The sequence below is a fragment of the Sesamum indicum genome, linkage group LG9 (assembly GCF_000512975.1).
Source record: "Sesamum indicum cultivar Zhongzhi No. 13 linkage group LG9, S_indicum_v1.0, whole genome shotgun sequence".
Taxonomy (NCBI): Eukaryota; Viridiplantae; Streptophyta; class Magnoliopsida; order Lamiales; family Pedaliaceae; genus Sesamum; species Sesamum indicum.
In genome coordinates this window covers 8,325,713-8,336,279 of record NC_026153.1, presented here as the reverse complement: position 1 = coordinate 8,336,279, position 10,567 = coordinate 8,325,713, and positions in this window count along the sequence as shown.

The window sequence follows — 10,567 nt, the reverse complement described above, 5'->3', positions numbered from 1 at the left end:
CCCCTTTGACTCGAGGGACAACTAGAGGATCTTCCTCAAATTTGGGGGGAGTGTTGGAGTCTGCTGCGTATCTTTTGGGGGTAAAGGTTTCTTCTCGATTTTTGTGCAAGGTGGTTGAGGAGCCTTCTCCCAGTTGGACCTCAAGTATGTTTGGATTTATAGTACTTTTCCCTGGTGCCCCACATATCCCCTAAAGGCTGTTGGTCCTTATCTGATTCTATGAGGAGATCTCCAGAGGTCCTGTGTGGCTGCCACCTAGGTCCCCCATGGGCGCTTTGTAGAGGACGTTTGACTTAGCTGAGGGATTTCAAGTCCTTAAACTTCCTTGTGGGCCTGTAAGGCCTTCTTGGATTATGGCACTCTCGGATTTTAGCCAATTTATTTTCTGTGGGGGCCTGTCGGTCCCCCTGGGTCTCTTGGGTCCTCTCCTGAACTGGGGCCCCTGTGGGGCAACAAAGGCCATGCATTTTTTTCTTCTTTTTAGACTACTTGGGTCTTTTTGGGCCAACCCATGTTTATGCACATCTACATTATTAGATTAATAATTTTGTTGCTACAAAAAAATCGCTCGTTCAAGTAAGTTCAATGTTTGGGATCTTTGGGCTTAGATTTGACAATGTTTGGGAAGGGAGCCTGCAAAAAACAAGTTAGCACTCTAATGCCGAAGTCAGTTATAAGAATAATAATTAGAAACAAGAAGCTTAATAACCAGTAATGAATCTATGCTAGAATGTTTAAATGATAGGCTAAAAGTGCATGCAAATGTTGAGAGTGTTACCTCCTATCGAGGGGAGAGGAGCCCTTTTTATAGCCCTTATCCCCTACCAGCTAGACGAATCCAGTCTCCTTGGGACTTGGGAGGGTAGTTATTGAAGACAATAAATTTCATCTACTAAAGGGATCTTCTCGTCCTTAAACTAGGATTTCTGACTATTGGGGACTTAACCCCCAAACAAGTAGGATTTTTTTCTTGGAACAAAGCCCCTGGCATTCCTAGAGAGTGGTTGAGATAGGTCAAACAACCTTCCCAGATATCGGGCATCCTTCACAATGAGGTGGTGTTGGGCCCCTACCCATTAGAGTAGGGGAAGTGAATGATGCCCCAAAACAATACAAGGCCTAAGAAAGAGCCCAACTGGAAGGAAGCCCAAGACGGATTTAAGGTTGCAAGTGGCCAAAGGGGTAAAACATCTAAGCCCCCAATAAATAGAGGAGGTCAATTAAGTTAAAAAGCCTACGAAGGCTCATGGAGACCTAGGAAGCTTGCGGGGGCTACAAGCATGGTGGCCATTGGAGACATCCCATTCACACACGGCCAAGCTTCAACCGAACAACTCACAAGAAGGGTAGTACTGACCTGGCCACCATGTATGTAGCCCTTAGGCCCCCCGCAAGCCTTGCCACTCTCCTGGAGCTTCTGTAGGCCTTTTCACTTAATATACCTCCTCTGCAGGTTGGGGGCTTAGATATGTTTCCTCTTGGGCCACTTGCAACCTTAAATCCTTTTTGGGTTTCCTTATGCATTGCTCGTTTTTTGGCCTTGTATTTTTTGGGGCATCATTTAGTTCCCCCCACTCTAATGGGTAGGGGTGAAACAAGTGGGTCGGCCGGGAAAGCGCTGCTGAAGCACAAATAATAAAATATTATCGAATTAAAGCATAAAAAATCCAATCAAGAGGTGTACCCTTGATCTTATGAGAATTTGGTGTACAATAAATAAAATACCTAGAATGAACAAGAAAAATCGAGAGATACAAATTTGAAAGGAAGTCTTACCCTCATCGTTTTCTTGAATTGGCTGCAAGCGTTGTCCCATTTTCAACCGGTTCTTTCTTAACGAGGTTTCAACCTTTGGAACCCTCTAAATTTTCTACTACAATTGCAGGAAGATCCTCCTTTTTCTCATGCTAGTAAGGGAAAGAAAGGGAAGGGAGAAATCGTAATCATATTATTAATTAACGATTTGATTTCTCTTTGTTCCTTCTTGGATTTAATGAACCAAGAGGAACCAAGATGGAGAGAGATGAGAGAGGCTGAAAATTCGTGTTTATTTGTGATATGAGGGCTTGTTAGTATTTTGACCTAACCAAAAACTACTAGATAAAACCTAGCTTTTCCAACCTTTCCCCTCACAAACCCTAGCCAATATTCCCACCTTTTTGAAGCTCAAAATTTGGCTATCACCATCTCTAATATCAACCAACATGACATTTGACCTAGACAAGGCCAAATCGGGTTATGGGCTTAGTCTAAAGTGGATTAGGCTCTAAATAGATCAAACTTATGTCCAATGAACCTAAATTAAATCTAATTTAATCTTAAGTCCATCGCTTTAAGTGCTTTAATCCAATTAAAAGACCTAAGACCATTCTTTCATTTAATTTATAAAGCTAATATGTATATTAAATCAAGGCCAATTTAATTAATTCAATTTATTTAAAAAGCTCAAAATCAAAAATTAATTAATCCAATCAATTAATTTTGAGAAAATTCAACCCATGGATTTTTATATAAATGATCTAATCATTTATTTTCTCCAAGGAATTGATTAATCTAATTAAATTAATCTCCATCTTACGGAATTAGTTTTAAATTAATTCCATCATATTTAGGTGATTAGAGTGTGAATCTTTAGGTTCACCCTCAATTAGGCTTAGGCGTATTCTCAATACAATTAATTAAAATCTAATTTAGTTAATTTTTTTTATTAATCCATAATCAGAAATAGCCCATTACCATGGATGACCGTATTACAAGAGTCTATGACACTAGAGACTAGATGAATAATGATGAACATTTAAACACCCAAATTCATACGAGTAAGGTCCTTCCATCTACTGTCTCCTGGCCTTAGTTTACGGCATGAAATTGGGCGTCGATTCATATTTTGGATTAGACATCTAGACTTAATAACTTAAGACCTCTCGTTTACTTTACTAAATTATCATGTAAAAGTCTATCCCACTGATTCAGTCACTATGGCCATAAATTATAAAGAACACAAGTCTCAAAGCGTATAGGAGATGCTACTATCATAATACTGATAGGGAACGAATTCTTTCTTGAAACGCAACATCCTTAATATATATTTTGACTGCACTAGATAAGGCTTACAACACGTATCTTTTGACACAGTCATTCTCGTAAGATCTAAGCTATAGCTATCATATGCATGTGAATGTCATGGTTCCTCAATTTCAAGGGCTAATCTCGTACTATCAGAGCTGGGAATCCCAGTCATACTGACCAAGTTTTAAGATGCTTCTATATGATGATTCTACGAGTCAGCTCAGTCAGTCAACTACCTTGCGAACCAACCCCCTAAGTATTGCTCAGACCTACGTCTCCTACCATCAAAATACGACTACAACACTTAACGCAAGTCTTTGTAGGACACACGATGCCCTGTCTCGAGGTCCTTGATTTGGAATGTTTCAAACCAATCCATAAAAGTTGGGTTTATGGCCAACCAATGCGCAACATAACTTCTTGGACTTAACTGTGTGGTCTGTGAGCTTTGTTATGCAGTTAAGAAAGCATTGACATAATGAAATAAACACAACAAAGAATCATTCCATTGATTGAATATTACTTTTACTCAAAACATAAATATTACATTACATTGAAATTGTAAGAAATTGATTACAAAAGTCCAATGTAATTGGCTTGTTGGTCACGTATCCTAACAATGGGCCCAACACCACTTTATTAGAGTAGAGTGCTTGTTTGCTCTCTATCCTAACCTAGGGGTCCCTTGCTACTGGGGGGAAGCTCCGTGTAGGAGTACCCTCTATCGCATGCTTGAAGTAAAAGGGAACATCCATCTCGGAACTGATGTGACCTTTGAAAAGAGTTTGACGACTGCTTCAATTATGGCCTATGGCATGATGATAGCGCATGGGCGAAAGTTGCAATGATGTGGTGCCAATGGTTTATGGTAATCCCCAATAGCGTGAGGTTACCTTTAGCTATAGAGACGAAAATGAGCCTTTATTGCCTTGATTTCAATCATTTCCTACCCTTACTATAACTTCGTCTCTTCTTCTCCCCAGGTCCGGCGCTTTTGGTGGTCTAACATTTTCTTCCTCACCTATCTTCTTTGCTTTCTGGTAAGTGTTTTAACTCTGCATTTTTATGTTTGCCACGTCTATTGTTCCTATCTCAAGCTCTTGTCTTTCTTTTGTTCTTTGCTTTTCTTTTTTTCCCTTGGAAAAATAGCCTTCTCCAACAAACCAGTTCGCTTTATTGGAGAAATTCCAATAGCTATTATGATGATCCCACCAAGGTAACTTGGCGAAGGACGGGCTGTGGCTTGTCCTTCGGCCATTTGCCCTAGAGGTGGAGCATTTGTAGAATGGGGGTACAACCGCATTATTAACAGAACCTCCATGAGGTCACCTTAAAGGAGGAGGAAGATAGGGGAGAGGACCTCGGGAAGAAGGAGGAAAACTTGAAAAGGAAGAGGAGGAACTCTCCTTAGTTGGGGGTGAGGGAGTGAGAGCCATCGACCTCATATTCTTATAGATCGGGTACCCTTAGTATTCTGGGAGGCAGATGCCCATCTACTGAGGGAGGATCATGAGGTACTTGAGACCTTCACCATATTTATCCCCCACCTAGATATCTATCTTAGAACCCCCAACACCCAATAATTTATGTTTCTTCACGGCCTAGATTGGAGAAGAGGGGCTTCACTTTACTGTTTCTCCCTTTTATTGTGAGTGGCCGAACGTTTAGGGTCCCTTTGAACCAACTAAAATCCTAACTCCTTCTGCCTACTGGCCGGCTTCGCCATAGTCATAAGTTATCATAGAGTCGAGCCTTTAGGTGAGAATTTTTATTCTTGTTTTTAATTGGAAAAATTGGAACTGGGTATCATCTAGTTCTTCCCCTTTCATAGGGTTCATTTTTGGCCTGCTTCGAGTAGCTAGAACGAGAGTTATTTTATTGTCGTGCCACCGATTCAATAGGATTTTCCTTGTGAATGGCTAGCAGACCTTCCCCTGGCTACACCATACTCCATCTGCAGCTGAAGTGCTGAATTGGTAACCCTCCTAGAGAGGTTGAATCATATCTTGTGGCTGTCGGGGTTTGGTGGATGAGGAGCTCATTTCTTATTATTGTTTAAGCCCTTAGGAGGTCCTTTTGGAATGGAATTTGGGTATTTTTTGAATGCCCCCATTACACAAGTTTTGATGGCAATTCAAGGAAAAAGATTGCTAGCCCAGCCCATAATGGCTAAAGAAGGGTGTACCCGACCCAAGTCGGATAAGTATTGCTGCTTCTGTAATGATTATGCGCATATCATGGAGGAATGTTGGCACTTGAAGAATGAAATAGAATGAGTGATTCAAAATAGATACTTACAAGAGTTTGTGTACAGGGAAAAGGCTTAGAGAATGGGATGCTATCAAAAGAAGGAGCATGCTAAGAGGAAAGCTCTGGAGGAACCTAGCCTGAATCCTCTTAGGAAAGAAGGACACAAACCCTTAGTGTCTGGACACCTTGAGGATCCTAATCCCCCTCGGGAGGAGGTCATCCGCATGATTGCAGGAGGACCTACGGGAGGAGACTCCCATAGGGTAAGGAAGACCCAGATATGGGAAGTGGAGAAAGTCATCCTAGATAAAATCCTGGATGTGGAAGCAATCATGGACACACCAATCATCCAATTCAGGCTAGTCGGTAAAGCCGAATTAGCCCTACCTAACAAGACCACCTTGGTGATCACGACCACCTTGGCTAATTACGAAGTGAGGTGAATTTTCATTGACTCCAAAAGCTCGACTAACATTCTATTAGGAGAAAAGTACATCAAATGTAATTGAGAGAGTCTCTTTGGAGCCAGTAGATACAACCCTGTACGACTTCACATGAGAGATGGTCCGTCCATGGGAACGGTGGTGCTTCCCCTCTCCATGGGAATAGAACCCCTCAGAAGAAATTGCCTAATAAAATTTCTGGTGGTGGACATCCCCTCCGCGTACAATGTGATTTTGAGAAGACGTACTCTTAACATCTTGCAAGCAGTAATGTCCACTTTCCAAATGAAGATTAAATTCCTCATGTGAGATGGAATAGGGGAGGTCAAAGTAGACAAGCTACAATCCAAAAAATGTTATGTAGAAATAGTACGAAAGGGACAAAAGCGTGGCGTAGAGGATTTGTCTTTGTAAGAATCTCGTAAAGGTCAGGGAAAAGACTCTGTACGCTCAAAATGGATAGGTTTCGAAAGGGAGGGTCCTGCTAAAGTTCAGCTCCCAGAGGAACTTCTCACTTTAGAGTTGATACTGGGAGACCTTGAAAAAACCACTTGTATTGGTTCTTAAATGCAAGAGCAAATCTAAGAAGACTTAATTCAATGCCTCCAATGAAACACTGCCATATTTGCTTGGGCCCCTTAAGACTTGGAGGGAATAGATCCAAAAATTATAACATGTAACCTCAACATGGATCCCTCCAAAAAGCTGGTAAAAGAAGATGAGGGACTTTGGGCCTGAGAAAGATAAGATCATACAGGCTGAAGTAAACAAGCTCATTGTTGTTGGACACATTAAAGAAATACTATTTCCCAAATGGCTATCTAACCTGGTACTAGTCCCCAAGCAGGAGCCAAATGACAGATGTGCGTAGATTTTTTAGATCTCAAATAAATTTCTTTTTTTATACTTCTTACTACCAGATAGTGTCCATAAATCTCATAATAAGTGCCTAAAGATTCATAGTGAACTTCGATGGGAGTTTCTCTTGAAACAATAACGCATTGATCTAGTCGCTACCAGAGCCACAAAGGACTATCTAAACTGATTTGTTTTTACCGATAAGCTCCAATTGCATCATAGGAATTAGAAAAAAAAACTTGCCCAAAAGACTTCTACCCTCTCCCAAGGGTCGACTAATTGGTAGGTTCCACTTCTGGGTGTTCTTAAGCATGATGGATGTCTCCTAGGGATACTATTAAATTATGTTAGCCCTTGAGGATCATAAAAGGGTCAGTTTTATTACCTTTTTCGGGGACATTTGCCCTTCAGACTTAAAAATGTGGGGTCCACTTACCAACTCTTGATAGATAAGATATTCTGACCCCAGCTAGGAAGAAATGTAATTTGGATGATATGCTAGTGAAAGTAGAAAAGCCAACGATCTTCCCGCGGACTTAGAAGAAACATTTAAAGTCTTGCGAAAGTATAAGTTAAAGTTTAAGCCTGCCAAATGCATATTTGGAGTTAGAGGAGGATGATTCTTGGGATTTATGGTGATGGAAAGGGGCATCGAGGCAACCCCTCAAAATCAAAGTAATTTTGGTTATGAAAGCTCCCACCAATATCCATGAAGTACAACATCTTATAGGAAAGATAACGGCCCTTAGTTAATGCATCTCTAAATCTGGCAAAAAAAAACTTGTCTTTCTTCAAAGTATTGAGGAAGGCTGAAAACTTTGAGGTGGGAACAAACTTCCAGAAGTCGTTAGAAAAACTCAAGAAATACTTGGTAGGTTTCCTGCTACTTGTTCAGTCTTCACCAGGGTATACTTTGTATCTATACATATGACGACTCCTCAGACGATAAGTTTCGTCGTTCTCAAAGAAGAGGAAGGGAAGTAAATGCCTATATATTATGTCAGCGAACTGCACAACGGAACTGATGGATGTTACACCTATCTTTAGAAAATGGATTTTGCCTTGGTAGTGACAACCCCGAAGGCTGCGATCGTATTTCGTCTCCTACTTGGTGGGATTAAGTGATAGAATAGGTGACCAAAAGCCAATTAGATTGGCGGTTTTGAGAATTATTAAGCAATCTTTATTTAAGCAATATTGTCCCGACGAATATGATAAATATTCGTCTTTGACGCATGTGTCTATTGTAGTTAGGCTGCGCATTGGATGGTGGCTATGAAACCAACTTCTGAGGGTTGGTTTGAAATGTTCAAAGTCGAAGACCTCGAGACTGGGCATTGAGAGTTCTATTGAGACTTGCACTGAGTATTGCATTCATTGGCGACAGATGTTGGACATCTATGCAATTTTAGTGGATTAATTGACAAAGATGGTCAACCGACTAAACTGACACGTGGGGATCGTCATATGGAAGCTTTAGAGGCTTGGTCGATATGACTTTTGTCCCCGGCTCTAGTAGTATGGGAGTAGTCCTCAAACTTGAGGAAGCACGACAGTCACGTACATACGATGACTGTATCTTTAATTTGCTCGAGAGGTGATTGTATCACATATATGATGATCATAAGCCTTGTCTAGGTGCAGTCAGAGTATGTAGCGAGGATGGTAAGTTCTAAGAAGAGGATTCGTCCCCTGTCAGTATGTGACAAATGTATCTCCTATGCACTTGGAGATACATTCATGTTTTACTAATCCGTGGCCACAGTCGTTGATCAAATAAGAAAAGGAGGTCCTATATTGAGAAACTTGGTGTAACACGACCTAAAGTATTAAGCATAGATGTCTAGCCCAAGATGAGAACCGACACCTAATTCCATGCCATAGACTAAGGCTGGGAGACGGTAGATGGAAGGGCCGTACCCGTATGGACACGGGAGCCTATATGTTCACACGAAAATTCACCTAGTCTCTAGTTCCATGGACTGTTGCTAGACGGAAATCCATGGTGATGGGCTTTCTTCATTAACCCTTAATCAAGAAATATTAATTATATTAGATTTAATTAATAATAGTGCTGGACACTAGCCCAAGTCTAGCTGAAAGGTGAACCTAAAGAATCACACACAATTCACCGAGAAAGAACAAGGAATTAATTTGAAATTAATTTTATAATATGTAAGTAATTGGATTACTCACACATGGGGATGCATTGGATGGATAACCCAAGTTTTAAATTAAATGGATTGATTTAAATTAGGCTTGACTTTATTTAATTAATGAATTGGATTCCATTAATAAGAGACAATTTAGGCTTGAGTATGTAATTGGATTAAACTCAATTAAATGAGTTTTATTAATTTAGATTTAATTAAAATTCATTGGGTCTTAAATTTATTTTACATAAAATCGCCCCAATGATTGAGGCCCACTAAAAAAATTGATGGAGGGAAAGTTGACCAAAGAATTGAATTTTTAAAAAGTTCTAACTTGGTCATAATTAGACTCTTTTCCATTTGGAATGGATTAAAGAGTTATCTTAAAGATAATAGAATGTATCTAGACACATTCTTGTTTATCTAATTCAAGGTGTATAAATATATATTTTGTATGATTATTAGGGTAATAATTCATTACCCAATACAAAAAAAAAAAAAAGAAAAAAATCCTTCTCCTTCTCCATCATCATTTGGCCGCCCCCTTCATCTTACCTAGGGTGAGTTTTTCGAGCGAAGGAATCAAGGTCTCATTCTTTGGTGTGATGTGAATCATCTTTGGAGGATTCTTACGTTGGAATTTCGGGTGAAAGTTCAACAAAACTAACCGGTTGGAAGCTCGAAATTTAAGAGGTAAATTTTGATTTTAATTTTCGCTTCTACTTTTATTTTCCCAACCATAGCCTCGTATAATTATATTTTATTGTTGCGTAATGTTTCATACTACATCGAATACCCGAAAACTCTAAGGGTGTGCGCCTTGGAGTCGTTTGTTTTTATGCTTCAATTTTAATATTGTACGTTTTTATTTTACCGCTTCCGCTAGTGAGTTCCCAGGTCGTACCACGCAATTTTTGAAGTGGTATCAGAGCTTGGTTCGATGTAGAGGCTATTGGTTTTAAGTGAATAAGCAAGCCAATGTGTTTTAACGGCTTTTGAAGCATGTTTTAATTGCTTATTTTATTGATAATATGTTGGTGAACTGAAGGTGTCCCTCTCGTGGGACTTGAAGGTGTCCCTGTTGGTGGACTACCAGTGTCGGTGTTGAGGGGTGCTAAAATGAGAGATTGAAATAAAAATAAAGATTTCGTGAGTAAAATATGGCAGAAGCACGAGCTGAGAGTTGCAGCAAAATAACAGGACAGTTTCCAGCTTCTTGAAGGTCTGTCTGTTGGGGGGCTGCAGGTATCCGTGTTGAGGGGTGCTGCCTGTATTTATAAAGAAGGAGTCGATCTCCGTAGGAACTTTAGGGCGACCTGCAATTTTGAGAAAGAGGGCGAAAATTTGAGGATAAAGCACGATCTTATCTCTTCTTTGACTTGAGCAGCACTTCTTTGGTTGGAGGATGACTCCCTCTATATGAGGACTCTTCCTCTGCAAGGACTCCTTTTATGTCAATGAGTTCAACTTCTTGAGGGCAAATCCCTTCCCCTAGGGCTGGGCTTGGAAGGCAGGCTTCGTACTAGGCCTTCTTCTTGGGCCGATCTCAATGTATTGGGCTTCCCTCTTGGGTTGAGCCTGGTAATTTTTTAGTGGGCTCATCTTGGATTGGTGAGCCTGGCTTGGACTTTAGATCTCTTCATGGGCCAAATGAGAGGGGGATGCCTTCAACCTCCTTCCTTTGCCAATCTATTTTCTGGGGGCACCCGCCAAGGCCGCCCACCTGTCTGTTTTCTGGGGGACACCCGCCAAGGATCCTCGTCAAATCTTCTTGGGCCTCGTAAGATATTACGG